We start from the raw sequence: 21811 nt of genomic DNA, 5'->3' as shown, positions 1-21811 counted from the left end.
TCTTCGTTCCTAAAAAGAAACCCCTATATTTGAAGCGTTTTTATCTTAAATCTAAAGATTTCATATATAAGTAATTTAAAGACGATTTATTTAAATTAAAATTTACTTTACTCTTTATCTGAAGGAAAATTTGTCGTAGTTCAAAGGCATACGACTTTAATGGAGGGATGCCAAATTCCACGATTCGTGTTCTAAATTTATTGAAAAAAATTTTTGAAACAAAGATTATAAACTTTTGTAATTTAAAATGTCATTATTTTAAAGAAATTTGTGCTTCAGTTTGTGTAAACTGAGTGTTCTAAATGTGAATATTTTTCATTATAAAAACATGGGCGATATTCCTTCTCTGCACTGAAAAAAAGCATGCTCGATTCCAAAGATTTTGTCTTTACTTTAAAAATTTTGGTATTGATTCCGAGCCAAAGAAGCGGAGAATACAAGTAGGGGTACTTTTAAGACACAATTCTACTTTAAACTTGGGTTTTGTGTACTTGCTTCTAGGAAGCAAATTTAAATTTTCCGTTTTTTCAGCTTGTTTTCTTAATATGCCATAAAAGTCCTTTAAAAATGGGTTAACGACGACTTTATTTTCCAAATTCAGACTCAACTTCCAGTAGAAATTATGCTATGTTTCAAGTAAAACACGTCTTTAGAATAAAGTGTTGAAAAACATGTCCTATATTTGAACGATTTTTTGCTTTGTAGTCAAGATGCAAAAAGACAACAAATTTAAAGCCACTTTCATTAATTTTAAAGAATGTTTCTGAATTATTAAAGTCAAGTTGACCTTAGCCCAAAAATATTTTCTTTCATGTTATGAAACCAATTTTTTAGTCAAATCACTTAATTATAAGGACAATACGACTTCAGTGAAAATTTTATCGACTTTTGGACAAGGAGAAAAACTTTATATTAGATAAATACGTCTTTTATTCTAAGCAAAATTTGCATTCATACTTTAAAGACATGAAATCTTTGACCTCACGACAATATTCTTTTCAGTGTGCGTATACACCCTCAAAAAAAATCGCTTCTTTAACATATGTTCCAAACATATTTTGCAGGAAGCACATATATTATTGCATACTGCCGAAACATTAATATGTTTGTTTTATGTGAACATATTATATGTTTGGAAGCATTTTGAGCCAAAAATATTATATGCTTGGAAGAATTTTTCCCAAACACGATTGTGCTCATTCCCTAACATACTCGTAATTATCACTTCCACGAAATTTTTTAGTTATTGGCACCTTTTTCTGTAATACAATTAATGTTGAAGAAATTATTCACTTTTATAAATTTTTAGATTTTTACCTTTCGCCTGCACGGAGAATCGAACCGAGGAACATACAGTTTGTAAGCCAACACACTATCCACTGGGCTACGTAGCTGTTATAGTCACCAGTAGATAATTATCGTTTTAAGTTACATTTATATAGCATAGTTTGCAGCGCCCACGAGCCCATGCAAACATAACATTATTTAACAGAAACATACATTTGTTTGCCACGTGGAGCAGTGGTTAGCATGTCTGCCTTGCATGCAAAGGGTCGTGGGTTCAATCCCTGCTCCGACCGAACATTTTTTTTTTTTAATTTACACATTTATATTTATACTATATTAAATTTTTTTAAATGAAACTTCGAAATGTGCGTTATTAAAGATTTATAGTCAGTAACAGTGCTTGATATAAACGAAATTGACTGATTTTTTGGATAAAATATTATTTTTTATTGCAAAAATAACAATCTTGTAATAAAAAACTGTTTTTGTACAAAACTTTAAAATTGGGAAGGAATTCAAAAACTAACAAAAGAAGAACGTGGAGTCGAGTAGAAACATACATACATAATTTTATAATATAAACATAAATTTATTTAGGAGTGAACAGTTTTTTACTAGCATTTAACACCATCGCTCTAAAATTCCTTTTATTTTTCTTTAATAATTCATTTTAAAGAAAATAAACTTTTTATATTGTTTTAGCTGTAAAACTCGAACTTAATGCCCGCTTTTATATTTGATGGTGTCCGTCAACTCCTCGTGGACTACTTTTTAATAAAGAGGAACTAAAGTTTGTTTTTTTTTTACATTTTACTGTGTAATTTTTCACTATTTCCTCCTTATTTCATTTTACTGTCCCAACTCTAAAAAGAGTATAGTGCCCTTTCGTTATTTTTATGAAGACCCCTGATTTCTTTTAACGAACCAAGAAAAAAATTGTGCCCATAATGCCAAAATGATAAACAAAACACATGTCCACACATACATAAAATGCTGCTCTCAAGGCGAAAACATAAGCTGTTTGTTTTTCAAATGTCTATTCTCTTGGTTCAGAATTTATATTCTCTTTATTCAAATTAAATAATATTTAGACTTAAACATATCAAATTTTTGGCCTTATCATAAAACAGTTTTCCGAAACAACATACAAGCGGTTTCACAGAAATTGTTCTCTTTTGACTCTTTTGCTGTGTTATATTGATATCTTTCGTCAACTCTCCCGGTTTCCATCTCTATTTCTCTCTATACTCTCTCTGTCGCTTTGAATAAAATATCACAACATATGTATGTTTAGTCGAAATTTGTAAATTTATATATGTTTATATTCACACATATGATTTTTATGAAACATTCATGCCCCAAACATAATATATTCTAACATATTAACATAGATGTCCCAAACATTTAGTGTTAGTTTAGGAAAATTACATGTTCGCACTTAAATATATTGTGGTTTAAAATCGTGCCCGAAACACATTTTGTTTATATCGGAACATATGAAAAACATATTTTTCTAACAGTGTAGGAATCGCGAAATATTTATGTTTTTGGAAGCATTTGAATTATATTGAAAGTCGACCTTTTCCAAAACCGGTGGACGATGTTTTTTGAAGCAAATAACAGGCATAACCAGTTCTCATAAAAACTAGGACAATAAAATTAATTTTGAAAGGAAAAATTAATTTTATTGTCACATTAATAAATAAATAAAAAATAAATTCTTATTACAATTTTAATGCGAGCTAATTTGACGAAGAATTGGTATTATTAAGCTATTGAAAAGAAAATGCCAGATGCCCATCTGACAAGTCTGACTATACCTACGTTTCAGTGTCACCCAGTCCACATTTCCATAGTCTCTAGTAAGATCTGGCTGGATGAGATGATTCAATTTGGGTCTTATATGTTAATTTCCTATGAAAATTACATACGGGAATCATTTCTCCCAAGTTGAACCAAACAAAAAAAAAATATTAATTAAATCGACAAAAAATAGTACCATAATTTATTAAAATTTGGACACATTTTGGTTTTGTTCAAATGCACATTGTACCTATTTGGAATTGTGTTCATTGTAATGTATTAAACTATCCAGTTGCATTTGCCTAAATTTGGTATTACATTGGCAATTTTATAATCTACACTGAAAAAAATATTGTCGTGAGGTCAAAGATTTCATGTCTTTAAAATACGAATGCAAATTTTGCTTCGCATAGAAGACGCATTTCTCTAATATAAAGTTTTTTCCTTGTCCAAAAGTAGATAAACTTTTCAATGAAGTCGTATTGTCCTTATAATTAAGTGCTTTGACTTAAAAATGGGTATCATAACATGAAAGAAAAAAATTTTGGGCTAAGGTCAACTTGACTTTAATAATTCAGAAAAATATTTTAAAATTAATGAAATTGTCTTTAAATTTGTTGTCTTTTTGCATCTTGACTACAAAGCAAAAAATCATTGAAATATAGGACATGTTTCTCAACACTTTATTTTAAAGACGTTTTTTACTTGAAACATAGCATAATTTCTACTGGAAGTCGAGTCTTAATTTGGAAAATGAAGTTGTCGTTAACTCGTTTTTAAAGGTCTTTGATAGCATATGAAGAAAAAGCAGAAAAGCGAAAAATTAAAAATTGCTTCCTAGAAGCAAGTACACAAAACCCAAATTTAAAAGAGATTTGTGTCTTAAAAGTATCCTTACATGTATTCTGCGCTTCTTTGGCTCGGAATCAATACAAAAATTTTTAAAGTAAAGAAAAAATCTTTGGACCCGACAATTTGCCTTTAATAATTCCGAAAAAAATATTCAAAATTATTGAAATCGTCTTTATTTTTTTTTAATTTGTATCTTGATTACAAAGTCAAAAAGCGTTCACAAATAGAAGATGTAGATGTAGATGAAAAAAAACAGCACAAAAACAATAAATTAAAATTTGTTTCCTACACTTAAAAAAAAAAGAGAACACTCTGAATCCATTATTATGATTTGAGAAGGTTTCCTTGAATTTAACCCTTTCACTACCGAAATAAACCTAATGTTAAAAACTTTAATTTTTCTTCTGTTTTTACTTATACTAACAGCATGTAAAACAAAAATTGTCATTTTGAGATCCTACCTCAATGACTTCACGAACTATATGAGCTTGTTCTGAAAACTTGATTCCTGAATTGTGACCAAATGGCCCTACGAAAAGAAGCGCTATTTGGCCTATAATATCTTTCAAAGTGTGAGAAAAAAACACAAAAAGAACCCGAAAAAGTATCAGCTATAGTTTTTGTATAAATGTCCATTTACTAGAGACATACAGTACACGCTCACAAAAAATCGCTTCTGCAACATATACTCCCAAACATATTTTGCTTCAAGCATATATATTTTTGGGTATTGCCCAAACATTTATATGTTTGATCTCTTCCAATATATAATATGTTTGAAAGCATATTGGTCTAAACAATATATGTTTGGGTAGTCTAAGTTCCAAACATTTTGTATTTTTGCATCCAAATTCAATAATGTTGTCTTCCAAAAAACAATATGTTATTATGTGAACATATAATATGTTTGGAAGCATTTTGCACCCAAAAATATTATATACTTAAAAAAAATTCTCCCAAACAATATTGTGCTCAAAATTTTATTTATTTATTTATATATTTACAATCATAATGAATTATGAAAATAAACAGGTAATATAGGTGCTAACAACATAGGTTTTCGACCTGAATGCTCAAAATTTTGTTTCTGCCCCATTGTATATTCCCCCACATCTTTCTCACTTCCACGAGATTTTTTAGTTCTTAGCACCTTTTTCTGTAATACAAACATTGTAGAAGAAATTATTCAATTGTATGATTTTTTTATTTTAAATTTACCTTTTGCCGGACGGGGTTCGAACTGCGGACCACACAGTTTGTAAGGATCATAGAAGTAGCTGATCAATTGCCCAAGGAAAAGTAAAATGTTAATTTTGTAATAACAAGCAACAACCACCAACTTAATTCAATATCGCTCCCTGTTAAATAGCGCTCCAAGCTACTAAACACATATATGTTTATAGGCTATTTCTAAATTAATATATGTTTGCATCCAAGCATATTATATTTACAAACATTTTATGTCCCAAACATAATATGTTCTAACATATTAACATATATGTCCCAAACATGTTATGCTAGTTTATGAACATTATATGCTTGCACTCAAAAATATTGTGTTTAAAAATTTGTGTTCCAAACATATAATGTTTATAGCCAAACATATGAAAAACAGTCTTTTTCATCCGTGTAGGAAAATTGTCTCAAATTTTCATATTTTTCGTTTATTGTTAAAGAAGTTTATAAAAATGTATTTTAGTGCTTATCAATATGGAAAATACTTATAGCTTATTTCAGATTAAAGCCTACACTTTAAAATAACAACGAGAAATAAATCGAAACTATGTGGGAAAATAGAATTTGGTGTCTTTTTTTCAAATTTTCATATTTTTCGTTTATTGTTAAAGAAGTTTATAAAAATGTATTTTAGTGCTCATCAATATGGAAAATATTTATTGCTTATTTAGATTAAAGCCTACACTTTAAAATAACAACGAGAAATAAATCGAAACTATGTGGGAAAATAGAATTTGGTGTCTTTTTCGAATGTCCTTCTAAGTGGACATCGGTAGTGAAAGGGTTAATAATTTGTTGTATACGTAGGTCAAATTAACTAAAAATGGGAAGAACTTATAGGAAAATGAAGTAGAATGATTAACTAAATAAATTCGTATTTCCATCCCATTACATTCTTGCAATTTTAAATTCCAATTTTCCCTTCCTTAAAACTGAAAAATTTTCTTTATCAAGTGAAAAAAAAATAATTATGTCCAATAAATTTTCTTGAATTGATTGATGGGTTAACAGTGTTGATACTGCAGTACGCACAACCCAAATTTAAAAGATAACTCTGACATAAATGAATCCCTACTTCAATTTTCCGCTTTTTTTGGCTCTAAATTACTACCAAAATCATTATAGTAAAGTCAAAATCTTTGGAAATGGGAAAGATTTTCTTCGGTACAGGGCACTCTCGCAAGAGGTGTTTAATTCATTTATTTTCCTCCGGTTCATGAAAACTCATGCAGTAGTCATTATACCTCAGGTCAATAGTTATTGCAGACTCGCCTGCCATTATTATATAGCTTGAGTTCCGGAATATGAATATCATAGTCTTGCGTACTCATCCGTTTCGCAGTTCTCTGATATGTTTCTGCTCAGCCCTCTCGTGGAGAGATGCCCGAGTGGGGAGCCCAGAGTCGAAAGACTCCATTACAGGTTAAATGTCAGAATACATACTTATGTCAACATTTGTTTACATAGCTCAGAAATTTGCCACCTCGTTGCTAATATTTCAGCCTGCAATACCAAACAGTGATTAGGACGGAAATGGCCGATACCATTGTCGAAATCCAATGAGTCCAAAAGATGGTCGGACGTAAATGCTTCATTCTACTCTGCGAGAATATGAAACGATTTTTTTTTCGAACAAACATGGAATCTCACGAACTTTCGATGGTGTTAAACTTTTTCCATACTTGCTCACAATTTTCGAGCGTGTAAAGTTTAACCAGTATCTCTTGTTCGATTATTGCAACGAAGAGTCATACTCGTATCACTCAGCTAGCACAAAAAAATATTCGATTTATGAACTCATGATTGTATCGTCGCATTAACTGCGGAAGAAAAAAAAACTCTGTCAGGCGTTGATTTTCTGTTATCGGGGCATACATATCAGAATATGAGAATTGGCAAACAGGAGCTTATATCTGTGTATAATATTCATATATGAATGTGTGTATTTACGTAAACATATAAATGTACATGTGTGCTTGTATTCATATTTGCATACATGAGAAATTCAACACAAGTGAAAGCGAATACTTTTTGTTCCAGGGATTATTTATGCATGTATCCCGATATGTTGTAGTGTTTTTTAAACAATATTTTTAACAACAACAATATCATCATCAACACAGGTACAAAGGATATAAATCTTTGCTATGGTCCTTAAAATTCAAAGGATTCTTTAGGACACATATACATGTACATGAAGCCGGATTAGCCTCTCAAAGGAGAACATATTCTTCTCTCCTGGTGGAAGTGGTGTTTAACAAATGTTAACCTGATTTGCTCCCAGCATCTAGCTCCACCTAGGAATTGACGAATGATGATGTTTGCTTGAAATCTGTCAAGGGTAGTCATAAAACAAATCTAGACGTAATTTGATGTAGAACATTTTCCAAACAGAACAGATATGTCTACCTATCAAGTTTCTATAATGGCCAACCATCATCATCATCATCATCATCACCACCGTTACCATCATTGTAAGAAAATTTTATGGCGAGAATATGTTTTACTACTAAGGGACTATCCAAGATACAGATATTTACACAACATCATCAGTAGAACACGAAAAAACAGTATGTTTGCCCAAATGTTGTAGAATATTTTTCCTAGAACAAATTCATCCAATTGCAGCTATTTTCTTTCCTAAGCATTGAGGAAAACCTCTTGTGATATACAGAATATGATTACTACTATCCACATCATCCATTGCGAGCTTTTGTTTCCATTACGGATATTTTTCATGTTACGTGTAATGATGGATCTATGTATTTTGCAACAATTTAAAGTCTCTTCATTATGGAGAGAAAAGTATAAAAAGTAAATAAGGAAATTCAAACAAGTAAGGACTGATCAGAGTTCAGCAGGGCTGAAGCTTATTTCTCCTTGATTTAAAATGCTCGCCTTTCCTGCAGAAAATCTTGAATACAACCAAGGCCAAACTAAGAAAATTTCAACGATCAATTAGGTTGATCAACTTTTGATCACAAGAACTCAACCATTATTAAAACGTCGAAATGTGGTTAAACTAATTTCCTCATGGAAATAATAGTGAACGTCGTTCACGTTTCACACATTGTCCCAAGGGGAGAACAATTTGACATCATGCGTGGTCAAAACAACAACAGGCGTTCACGATCTAATCGTTACGAAAAATCAGTCATGTAAGATTTAACTACAAATAACAATCAAAAACTGCGCAACACAAATTCGACTGGCGTGTCGTACAATGTTTTGTGAAAATGGGAAAAATATAAATTTGTAGAATAGAATTTGAAATTCGGGACAGTATGATAGCCTTAAAATATTTCATCTCCGGAATTTTCATTACCTCGTCTAACGATTATTTCATGACTTTCATGGCCAGAGAAAAACGAACGCTCATGAAATCGTGAACGAATCCATGGACATTCCGTTTTAATTTTTTCGTTAACATTTCCGTTTGATTTTGTTAACGTCCGTCCGTTTTGAACGGCGCACAGTGATTCCAAATCTTTTTTTTTTTTTTGGAAATATTTCTGTAACTTTTGAACGCATAAAGATATCAACATAATTTATTCTCTGTGTGAAAGCTGGTGTTTCCCTTTAAGGTTATGGGTTCCTAGTGGATTCATGGGCTGACCTGTAGGCGTTGGAAGTTTTTATCGGTCAGTTTGGTCAAGTAGTATCTGAGTTCTTCTCATCCCAAAATCGGCAATTTTTAAAAAAGAACAAAATTTTTTAAAAACTTCTGACTTGGCGAAGCACCGATCTTTTCGAAAAATTTTGGGAATTATATTCAGCACTATTTTTATAAAACAATTTCTGCTGCAAAACTCAATAAAAATATAATGATATCACAATTAGTTCAAATGATATCACAACTAGTTCAATTAGTTTCAATATTCAATATTTTTAATTCGCATTTAAAACAAATTTTCCTAGGCCCGAAAACTTTCAATTTTCGAATTTTTTTAATTATATGACAAGAAGGATCTCTCAAATACCTTAAGTTGGAAATTAATATGCAAATTATGTTATTGAGAATTAATAAATGAAAGAGAAAGCAATGATTGTACTAAATTTCTCAATGCGAGTAGGCTAAAAGATTGGATATTAAATTTTATTTTTATGAAAACAAAAAATGTGTTTTGAAAATATGTTTTATAATTGTATTAAATTTATTCTCCACATTTTCAAACACATTTTTGTACCCACACAAACATTTTGACCCAAACACATTAGTTTTGTATACAAACATATAAATAACTCACTTTATCGTTCGTGTAGTCGATGTCGAGATTCTTCGGTGATTCTGGGATTTTTCTACTATTTCACTATGTTTTATGTTCTTTTTTCGAAAATGTTTAATTTACAGATATTTGTCTATTCTCTTTTTTCAGAAACTAGCGCAAAATGATCTTTAAAATGTAAGTATGATCTCTTGTCTTACTATCTATGTCGAGACAAGTTATTCCGCCGTAGCAGATTACAAACTAGTTTTATTATTATTAAAAGTGCTGCAAATACCATTTGAATTATTTGGATAAGAAACGTTTTTATTGACTGGGTTATGTAAGGAAGACACTTGTAAATGCAACGGAAATTGAATTTGGAGTGAGAAAAACTCCCCATATCCCTACTAACATAGGACAATTGCAATATATATTCAAATTTGGCACATGTTCATGTTCAGAATAGAACCCTATTGTTTTTGGAAGAAATCGGTTCAGATTTAGATATAGCTCCCATGTATATCTTTCGCCCGATATGCACTAATATGGACCCAGCAGCCAGAATTTTATACCGATTTGCTTGAAATTTTGTACAAACATAACACTTAGTCGTATAGTCAAGTCTGCAAAATTTGATTGAAATCGGTTCAGATTTAGATTTAGCTCCCATATATATCTTTCGCCCGATATGGACTTATATGGCCCCAGAAGCCAGATTTTTGGCCGAATTTGGTTGAAATTTTGCACTAGAAGTACAATTAGTAGTATAGTCAAGTGTACAAAATTTGATTGAAATCGGTTCAGATTTAGATATAGCTCCCATATATATCTTTCGACCGATATGGACTAATATGGTCCTAAATGCCAGAGTTTTGGCCCAATTTGGTTGAAATTTTGCGCTAGGAGTACAATTAGTAATATAGTCATGTGTGCCAAATTTGATTGAAATCGGTTCAGATTGAGATATAGCTCCCATATATATGTTTTTCTGATTTCGACAAAAATGGTCAAAATACCAACATTTTCCTTGTTAAATCGCCACTGCTTAGTCGAAAAGTTGTAAAAATGACTCTAATTTTCCTAAACTTTCCTTAAAATTGCTTCAGATTTAAATGTTTCCCATATTTTTTTACTAAAATTGTGTTCCACCCTAGTGCATTAGCCGACTTAAATTTTGAGTCTATAGATTTTGTAAAAGTCTATCAAATTCTGTCCAAATCGAGTGATATTTAAATGTATGTATTTGGGACAAACATTTATATATAGCACCCAACATATTTGACGGATGTGATATGGTATCGAAAATTTAGATCTACAAAGTGCAGGGTATAATATAGTCGGCCCCGCCCGACTTTAGACTTTCCTTACTTGTTTTCAAATAGGTTAAAAAGAATTAATAAAATGGTACAAATTATTCAAATGCCGAAGAATGCTAGATTGCCAACAGAATGCTAGAAAAATTGATAATTTTTGAAAATAGTCCAGGGCAAACGTTTCAGACAAACATTGGAATGCATTAAAAGTTATATTTATTTATTAGGAAAAATATGACAAAATTTTTTAATTCACATTCAAAACACTGAATTCGGATCACACCTTAAGAATGATGTAAATTCAGTGCAACGGCTGCTGAAATGGTGCACGCAAAAAAATAATTATTTCCTCCCAAACGAAATTTTAGACAAACAAGATTCGTTTCTCATTTGCTTTTCGCTGTAAGGAAGTGTATTTGGAAGAAAAGTATATACTTTTTGTGATAAACGTTTATTCTTTTCCAGGATGTAAAAACAATTTCATAAAGACAAATTCAAAAAAAAAAACATTGTTTTCTTGCTAATTGCATTTTCCCTCACATCTTTCTCACATCCACGAGGTTTTTTAGTTCTTAACACCTTTTCCTGTAATACCAACAATGTAGAAGAAATTAAACGATTTCATAAATTTTGAAAATTTTTTACCTTTCGCCTGGACGGAGAATCGAACCGCGGACCATGCGCCTTGTAAGCCAACACACTAACCACTGAGCTATGTACTTGTTATGGTCATCAATAGATAAATATCCATATAAGTTATATTTATATAGTTTATTTAACAGAAACATTTAGTTTGGCACCGTGGAGCAGTGGTTGCTACGTCCGACTTGCATGCCAGGGGTCGTGGGTTCGATCCCTGCTTCGACCAAAGTTTTTGTTTTGTTTTTTTTTTATACATATATTCCAGATATGTTCGGAAGATTCCGAAAAAATGTTCAACATTACATTGTAGTATATTAAATTTTGAACTGTAAAATGTGTCTTATTAAAGACCTAAAGTCAGAAAAGAATAGTGTTTGATATAAACGTAATGGACTGTGTTGTTGTTTCAAAAATAACTTTTTTTTATTGAAAAAATAAAAATTTTGTAACAAACGAATTTTTTTTTTTTGGTGATAAAAGTTTAAAATTTTCGAAGCAATTCAAAAAACTCTTTGTTGCAGCATTATTATTATGGAGGAATAGTTTTAATATCAATTACTATTTATTTAATTAAATGGACTAAAAATCAGACTAAACAAAATAGTAAATGGGCTTTAGATATTAAACTAAACATAAATTTATTTCATAAATATCAGACGTCAAGCATTCGCTTATAATAAAGAAACTAACTTACAATTTAGAAGACAATGTTAAGAAATGAAACTATATATTGTCATCGCCAACTGCTACCACAACCCAAGCAATTCGATTGTGCATTAAAGTCTTTAGCGCAACTTTGTGTATTTAGTTACTTGTTTAATTTTATATAAAAACAACGGAACTTCGTAAATAGATTTTGAAATTCTGGGGGGGGGTCTAAGCCCCCTCCCCAGAGGTCTTCCTACGCTTATGATGATCTATAAACAAAGACACTTGGTCGTATTTGATAAACAAATGTCATATTCAGTGCTTTATATTCTTGTTATTATTCGGATAAATTCGCTAAATATTTTCAATAGTTTTATGTGTACCAAGTGATCTAAAATCTATAATTCTTCGCATATAATAACTCGATTGTGTGTAAATAAAACTGTTAAGTTTATTTATTAAAATGTTTAAAATTGTTCTACCAGGTAATGGCGATTTTTGGAGAATTTCATACTTATCTGCTCAATGTCCCCACATGTTGGCACCCTTTTTCTAAAAAGTGTCAGTTTTTTATTTAAATCTTTTTATTTAGTCGTCACTGAGTTAATAAAAACTAATAAAATCAATTTTTGTCCGGCAGTTTCAGTTTTGACGTTAATGGGTTAAAGAAAACATTTTTTGAGCGTCAAAAGAAAACCTGGATTATCTACAATTTTGACCCTCAGAAAAGAAGGCTCTTCTTTCAGTGTGTGTCAAGATGTATGAACACTGAAAAAAAGCATGCCCGGTCCCAAAGATTTGGTCTTTACTTTAAAAATTTTAGTATTGATTCCGAGCCAAAGAAGCGGAGAATACAAGTAAGGATACTTTTTTCAGCTTTTTTTTCTTCATATTCTATCAAAGTCCTTTAAAACGAGTTAACGACAACTTTATTCTCGAAATTCAGACCCGACTTCCAGTAGAAATTATGCTATGTTTCAAGTAAAAACCGTCTTTAAAATAAAGTGTTGAAAAACATGTCCGAATTTTTGCTTTGTAGTCAAGATGCAAAAAGACAACAAATTTAAAGACAATTTCGTTAATTTTAAAGAATTTTTCTAAATTTTTAAAGTCAAGTTGACCTTACCCCAAAAAAAATTTCTTTCATGTTATGATATCCCTTTTTAAGTCAAATCACTTAATTATAAGGACAATACGACTTCATTGAAAAGTTTATCGACTTTTGGACAAAGAAAAAAACTTTATATTAGAGAAATGCGTCTTTTATGCTAAGCAAAATTTGCATTCGTATTTTAGGGACATGAAATCTTCGACCTCACAACAATATTTTTTTCAGTGAATGAACACTGCACTCAGAAGATGTCGCCGATTCAATTCGATTGCTATTGTCGCAGACATATATTTGAGTCTCATAGATTACCAACGTATATTGCACGAAATATTTTATGATTTCAATTTGATGCATTGTTGTTTATTACAAATCAAGTGCAGCACGCGACGTGCAAGTGCTTGCGTAAACACTCTTTCGTCCAAATACATTGTGAATTTGTTCACACGTAAGTTTTCGTAGCAACACAAAGTTACACTTACATTACAACGTACTCTGCTGACATTATAGAGTGCGTTTCTTCTTTTCTTATTTCCTACTAGTTAATGTACCATTCCTACGGTTTGTCAATAGGGTTTCTAGTAGTTTATCACATGCACGCAAAAAAATAATTCTTTCCTCCCAAACGAAATTTTAGACAAACAAAGTTCGTTTCTCATTTGCTTTTCGTTGAAAGGAAGTGTATTTGGAAGAAAAGTATATTTTTGTTGTGATAAACGTTTATTCTTTTCCAGGATGTAAAAACAATTTTATAAAGACTAACTCAAAAAATTTTTTTCTGACTAATTGCATTTTCCCTCACATCTTTCTCACTTCCACGAATTTTTTAGTTCTTAGCACCTTTTTCTGTAACACAAACAATGTAGAAGAAATTATACGATTTTATAAATTTTTAAAATTTTTTTTTACCTTTCGCTTGGACGGAGAATCGAACCGCGGACCATGCAATTTGTAAGCCAACACACTATCCACTGAGCCATGTAGCCGTTATTGTCATCAATAGACAATTACCCATATAACTAAGTTATATTTATATAGCATAGCTTGCGGCGCCCACGAGCCGATTAAACAAAGTTTATTTAACAGAAAAATACATTTAGTTGGTCACCGTGGAGCAGTGGTTGCTACGTCTGACTTGCATGCCAAGGGTCGTGGGTTCGATCCCTGCTTCGACCAAAGTTTTTTTTTTTTTTTACATATATTCCAGATATGATCGGAAGATTCCGAAAAAATTTTCAACATTACATTCTACTATATTAAATTTTTACTATGAACTGTAAAATGTGTCTTATTAAAGACCTAAATTTAGAAAAGAAAAGTGTTTGATATAAACGAAATGGACTGTGTTGTTGGTTCAAAAATAACTTTTTTTATTGAAAAAATAAAAATTTCGTAACAAACGAATTTTTTTAGTGATAAAAGTGTATACTTTTCGAAGCAATTCAAAAAACTCTAACAAAAGAAAAACGTTTTCGCTACACGTTTTCCAAACGTTTTTTTTCTTTGCGTGTGGGTAATGTCACTTACACGCAAAAAAAAAATACTTCATTCCCCCCAAACCAAACTGTAGACAAACGAAATTTATTGCAGCGATCTTTCCATAGCACTAAAATTCGTCAAACGGAAAATTGGAAAATCTCATTAAACAGAAAACAAATTACGAATTGTCGAAAAGCATTTCCATTTGGGAGAACAGAAGATCCACAGAAGATCAATAAAAAACATTCCTGATTGTCTTAAATAGTAATGGAGGATACATCATTGTCTAAATTATTGTTATAATTATTGTCTTTTGTTCAAGTATATATAAAAAAAAAACTTATTTACAACCCAATACAATACACCTACATGCAAAAGAAATATTTTTTCCACCAAAAGGAAACAACCATCGTTTACCATATGCTTTTCAATGTAAAGAAGTTTGTTTGGAAGAAAGTTATAGGTTTTTTGTAATAAACGTAGACCCTTTTACAGGAGGTGAAAACTATATAATGAAGTCTAACTCAAATTTGTTGTTTTTTTTTTTTTAATTTTCTCGCTAGTTTTAACTTGTCTCATATTTTTCTCGCTTTCACGTCGTTTAAGTCTCACCACTTTTTCCGTAATACAAACAATGTAGAAGAAATTATTCGATTTTATAAAATTTTCAAAGATTACATTTTTGAGTGTACAGACAATCGAATGGTTGAGCAGACATCCTATTCACTTCGTCATATAGCTCCTATTGTCATCAAGATACAATTATCGTTATAGCCATCAACACATACAATCGAGAAGTTATATTTATAGTCCACATTGTTGGGTACAAACGATAACCCAAATACAAATTTTGGGAATGGAAATAATGTAGTTTTAATTATATTCCAAAATTGTTCGCGAGATTTTGTAATATTTTTTTTAATATTTTCTAAGAAATTAAAAAAAAAAACTATGACAAAAAAAACGTTTTGTTTTTCTTTGCGTGTACACAAAATAAAACACAATATTATTTTAGATTATTTCCCTGAATCAATTTAACATAATTGCGAAATATTGAATAGTAAATAAATGAAAGTAATAAAATAAACTAAAACAGCGATCGAAACCTGGAACAATTACTTCTATTTAAAACATTGATAAAAAATATGTGTTTTACAGTAAAGATAAATATGAATTTAATTTAATAAAATGTTGAAAGTTATACTACATTTTATTTTATTGACATATCTGCATAAAATGCATCGACAATAAGCATCTAATCTCTTATATTAAAAATTTTCAATTAATCGATAAAACTGCTTAATTAATTGGAATTAACATGATTTCTATGTTAATTTAAACGATCCATCCTATGTCCATCAACTGCGTACTCTTACTCTTTGCATTGTAAGCAAAAAAAGCAAAGTGTTTGCACACTACCAATTCGTGTTTGGTATAAAATATAATACAATACAATACATATATAACAATACAATAAATTATAAAATTTGAATGCACATACCCACATATTTATAGTGGCTGTAAAAGCTGTAACGACGCTTAATAGGCGACATAGCGAGCACATGCAATGACGTTCAATCCCAACCTGAAAGGCATATTTGTATATCTTATAGAGCAAAGTTTAAACTACACTTTGAACGCATTTTCGGGGTGGTGTGAAAACTTTGGTTTCGTTAATTAAATGTGACATTTATTTTTTGCGTGTGTACCATACACACGCAAAAAATAAAAGCTACATTTTTTACTTACACGATGTTTAATTGAGTGACTTCCTGCTTTGAGACTGAGAATGAGGGTGAACACACTATTCAACTTTAAAAACTGTAACTTTTCTTAGAATTTAACTGGGGCAAAGCATCTGCAGCAGATATCAAAAATATGTTTGCATCATAACAAAGAGCAAAGAGTATTCTTTTTTGTATAATATTGTACCAACTTTGAAAGATAATAAATGCTATAGAAGAGAGATTTTCCGTTTGTTTCTCATCGACATTGAATTGAATACGAACATTTTTTTAGATATTACGAAACAGTCATTTTTATTTCCAAAAATTATTATAATTACTAAATGCCTTATAATTAAATAGGTGTGCGCCGTTCTATTTTAGACAATTCCGTCTAATTTATAAAAGGATAGATCGGATGAAATTTGATCCTCCAAGAGGCTCTGGAGGTTAAATCTGGGGATCGGTTTATATAAGTATGAAATTTTATAATTGTGAAATTTGCTTCTCTAAGAGGCTCCGCAAGCTTTATCTGGCGATCGGTTTATATGGGGGCTATACGTAAAAGTGGTCCGATATGGTGCATTTGCAATACAAGCGACATACATCAATAACAACTACTTGTGTCAAGTTTCAAGTCGATAGCTTGTTTCGTTCGGAAGATCGACTCAGAATTTCAACACGACCCAGAATATATATACTTTATGGAGTCTTAGACCAATATTTCGATGTGCTACAAACGGAATGCCATAGTTAATATACCCCCAACCTATGGTGGAGTATATATAAAAAAAAAAAAAACTTTCAAATATGTATTATAGAAATTTTGGATATTATTTTGATTTGAAGCATTTTTAATTTTATAAAATTTGGAACCTCTATCCAGGTGTACTGAATTTCAACTTTCAAAATGTATTTTTTTTTTTTCAGAGGTGGAAATACTTTCTTCGACATTAAATTTGGACATATTAATATTTAAATAGTAGGTTAGGTTAGGTGGCAGCCCGATGTATCAGGCTCACTTTGACTATTCAGTCCATTGTGATACCACATTGGTGAACTTCTCTCTTATCTCTCTTATGTGGTATCACAATGGACTGAATAGTCTAAGTGAGTCTGATACATCGGGCTGCCACCTAACCTAGTATTTTAATATGTGAAGCGAGTCCATTTCCCAACAAAAAAGAGTAGAAGTTTTTGTAAAGGCACAACTTTCTAAAAATGTCCTACCAAAGATGTTCTTTATTTTAACTACACAGGACGTTCTTTCAATTCAATTTTTATAACTCGCGTTTTTCATATTGTTATTGTTAATGTTAATTTTTACTTTTTTCAAATACATTAAAAACAAAGTAAGAATTAATAAAATGGAACAAATTATTCAAATTTTTTCAATAAAAAGTGTTTCAGACAAGCGTTAGAATGCATTAAAAATTATTTATCAAAAATTTTTTATTCACATCCAAAATGCTGAATTCGGATCAATCAGTGGCACGGCTATAGAAAAATCAGTAACACAGTAGAAAATGGTAGACATCCGTCCTATGACAAACCCATGTTAAATTCATCGCTTCTGCGCAAAGAATGAAGCCGCCGAGTCGCCCCGCTGATTTCAGTCGCCGCCGCCGAATATGCCGACTCATCTCGACACAAATTTAGCCGCCAATTAATCAAAAATATCGATTTAACTCTGAAATATTTATTAATAATTGTTATAGTTTTTGCCAAAATTTCGAACCTTCCATCTACAATCAATCAATTTCAATAGTTAATAGTTTTTCAAAAATTTAGCTCAGAAAATTTTAACTAAATGTAAATTAGATTGTAAGATAGGTTGTACAACTAATCTCATTACCATTCGAATAACTTCAAATTGGTTTTATAATATATAATTGTTCGCCGCCGAATGGACAAATTTATATCGGCTTAGCTCACAAGCCGCCGCCGCTACAAAAATGGGTCGGCTTCATTCTCTGCTTCTGCGCCAATTTTGCACCATTTCCGGATTCAAAAAGAACATTTCCACTACTTTTTTGGCCAGGCTTTGTTTACTGGGTTCAGAAATTCTTCACCCGTCGCTACACTTTTCAAAAGATTCACAATAGTGATTAAAAAACAAACTAGATCAATACCACCATCATAACAATCAAATTCTGTATTTGGCATATAGTTTACTTTCATAGGCTTTTGACAGTCTAATCAGAATTTTTGTATGAAAAGATGTCGTCAATCAAACTCAATACTGTTCAAATTGAAAAAAGAACTAAATGAAAACGACAGAACGTACCAATTTGGTGCTTTTTTTTAAAGGTTAGTGCCTTTGGTGGTTTTTGAAAACCTTAAAGCTGCTAAAAGCACCGAATTGGCATCACTGGTAAAAATTTAATATAGTACTTTTCAATGACGAACATCTTCGAAAATTGTTGGAAAATATGTAAACTAACATTATTCCGCTTGCAATAGTTGTAATAGTAAGAAATGTTGTTTAGTTTCGTTAAAACGGCTTGTGTGCGCCCAACTATCTTGGGTATAAATATATTCTTGACTGTATATATGTATTGTTTATGCATTGATGACTATAAGAGCCCAGTCAATAGTGTGGTTGTTTATAAATCGTATGGTCCACGGTTCGATTCTTCGTCTGAACAAAAGGTAATAAGAATTGTAATAAGTATAAAATCGAATATTTTATACATTGTTCGTAGTAAATCACGTGGATGTGAGACATTTATAAAGGAAGATGCCAGATGTTTTTTAGATTGTTTGCGAGAAAATATTTGTTTTGTTTGAGTGCACAGTCTGACAACGAGTTGTAGAATGTACCGTATTAAACTGTAATAATTTATCGACAGATATATCACAGTTTGCTATACCAAAGCAGATTTTTTTAAATCCCCAACTCTTTTATAGTATGTTAGGTCTGTTATCAGGAGTTTGAAATTCCACAATCAGTAAATACATTCCGAAATCTTTTCCATTTATTTTTTTTTTTTCATTACAACGAAAAATACATTGGATTTTACCAAAAATAAAAATGAAAATCGAATTAAATTTTTTACAGAATCAATTTGCAATTTGAATTGAAGCTGGAATTAATTGGAATTAATAATTTGATTCAATATTAGAAGCACTTACTACACATAATGCAATTTTTCATTCAGTACTCCTATGGATAAACATCTATTATATCAAGCTATAACAAAGCTACTTTTTTAAAATTGAATTTGTTCTATTATTTCAACGGATTTAAGAAATTAGTACTTTCTACCTTCTAATACTTCACAAGTGTAACGCAATTCTAAAGATGGAAATCTAAATCGCGAAAAATGCTGTAACCATTCAAAGGGTTGATAAAACCAAAGCTATTTAGCTGTAATTCATACTCCTTTCTAGTAGCTCTCTACATTGCTCTGTTATGTATTAGTCCCAACTCATCGTCTTTCAAATTATCGCTTACCTCATCCTGTCAAACTCAAATCGACCAAGTTTGATGTGTTCTGGCCATAGCATCATCATTGAGGCAATGGGCCTGGTCCCAAACATGCAGCGAATGCCAAATGAATGCCTCTATGATTTAGTTGTTCGCATTCCATGCGATGCCAAAAGTGAATTATCTCTGCCTCGTGCAGATTTCCATTGTCTAAATGCAAACGGAAGCTGACAGCTAGTAGTCCATATGGTTAGATCTGGATTTTCCATTATGGATATGACACAGCGAATACAATGAGCTTGGCCCATAAACAAGTGAACGGAATATAAAGATAGCAGACTTCTCTTCGAACAAATGTGGTTTGGTAACTGGTGATGAAGATGATGCTAAAGTATCATTCATTCCTCCGTCTTGCAAAATCATTCTGGTATTGTTTGAGACCCCAAAAATATTGTTCCATACGACAACGATATAAAACATAAAGCCTCAAGCATCTACAGTGGGGCTAAATGCAGCAAAAAGTTTTAGTATTTCAATATTCATGATTTGATTTGTTTAACCATTTGTTGCTTAAGGTGAGTATTAAGTTCGAGTTTAGATGCTAAAATCGTCACTTTTTACACGATTACTTTTCTTTAATAATCCATTTTAAGAAAAACAAACTTTGTGAACAATAGCTTTGGGCTATTCCCTATCTGATTATAATGAAATCTGAAAGAAATCGGCATAATTTTATGCATTTTTTACTGATTTAGTTTTCACTTTAGAGAAAAAATGACGATTTTAGCGGCTAAACTCGAACTTAATACTCACCTTTATAGGTAATACCTGCATAAACTATGCTAACTCCCGTTCCAAATATTTAATTTAACTTGGCGATGTTGACAATTATGTAGCCCTAAGTTTGTGCAAGATTTCATCCAGTTGATATGCCGCATACTCTCAAAGTTTTCAGTTGGCAATTGTTCTTTTAATAGTGAGTTTGTCCAAAGTGCTCCAAGCTCAAATGTCTGTAGAAAAACTCTTAAAAATTACAAACTAATTGTTTTATTGTGAACAACAAAGACAAACGATTCATATAATTGAAAAAGAAAAGTTTATCAACTACATGTTTGGCTCGTTCACAACTAAAGCAATGTTGCATATAAACAACATCCTCTTTTTTTAATAAGTTTATATTTAACTTAAGATTCTGCATTTAAATTCGAAAAAGAAGTGCTCAATTGTACAGTAATGAAATATATGAAAGTTTCAGTTTCTAATAGAATAACATATAAAAATCTTAAATACCCATCACAGGGGAACGCATTCAATAATTTTCTTTGAAAATATCTCTATTAATGGATTGTTATATATAGTACAGTAAAACCTCTCAAACTTGGACATTCCGAAAAACAATACTTCTCAAAAGAGGACATTTTTCAAATTTACGATATTTAAACAATTAGATTTCACATTTGTAGGGAAACATTTTCTTTTATTTCTAGAGGAAATCTCATTCGTGTTCAAGAAAATTGTATGAAAATATTGGATAATTTTAATTAATTTACACGGTATTTTTGGTATCATTTATGTACCAAAAAAGTCCGAGTACATCAGGTGAAATTTACTGTTTCTATGCGCCCAAGAAGTCAAATGGGTAGATTGGTCTATACACGGAGCTCAAATCGTTAGCACATTATTGTAAAGTGAAAGCATATAATGTTCATAAACTAGTTTGGGACATAAATGTTAATATGTTAGAACATATTTCCCCATGTTCGGAATCGCAAAAATTTCGCCATAATTTAATTTAATTTAATTTAATTTAATTTAATTTAATTCAATTTAATTTAATTTAATTTAATTTAATTTAATTTAATTTAATTTAATTTAATTTAATTTAATTTAATTTAATTTAATTTAATTTAATTTAATTTAATTTAATTTAATTTAATTTAATTTAATTTAATTTAATTTAATTTAATTTAATTTAATTTAATTTAATTTAATTTAATTTAATTTAATTTAATTTAATTTAATTTAATTTAATTTAATTTAATTTAATTTAATTTAATTTAATTTAATTTAATTTAATTTAA

General features: G+C 30.6%; 1 protein-coding gene across 2 annotated transcripts in view; it reads left to right on the top strand.

Moving 5' to 3' along the window:
* The window catches only part of LOC142239061 (uncharacterized), a 327842-nt gene that overhangs the window by 196114 nt on the left and 109917 nt on the right, over positions 1–21811 (top strand). For both annotated transcript variants that reach the window (XM_075310826.1, XM_075310827.1), the window contains exon 5: positions 9555–9581. The gene's annotated coding sequence lies outside the window, so the exon portion shown is untranslated. The remainder of the gene's footprint in view (positions 1–9554; positions 9582–21811) is intronic.

This window comes from Haematobia irritans, chromosome 5 (assembly GCF_050003625.1).
Source record: "Haematobia irritans isolate KBUSLIRL chromosome 5, ASM5000362v1, whole genome shotgun sequence".
NCBI lineage: Eukaryota > Metazoa > Arthropoda > Insecta > Diptera > Muscidae > Haematobia > Haematobia irritans.
Note: the sequence above shows the minus strand (reverse complement) of the source record. Positions and strands in the feature narration are given on the sequence as shown.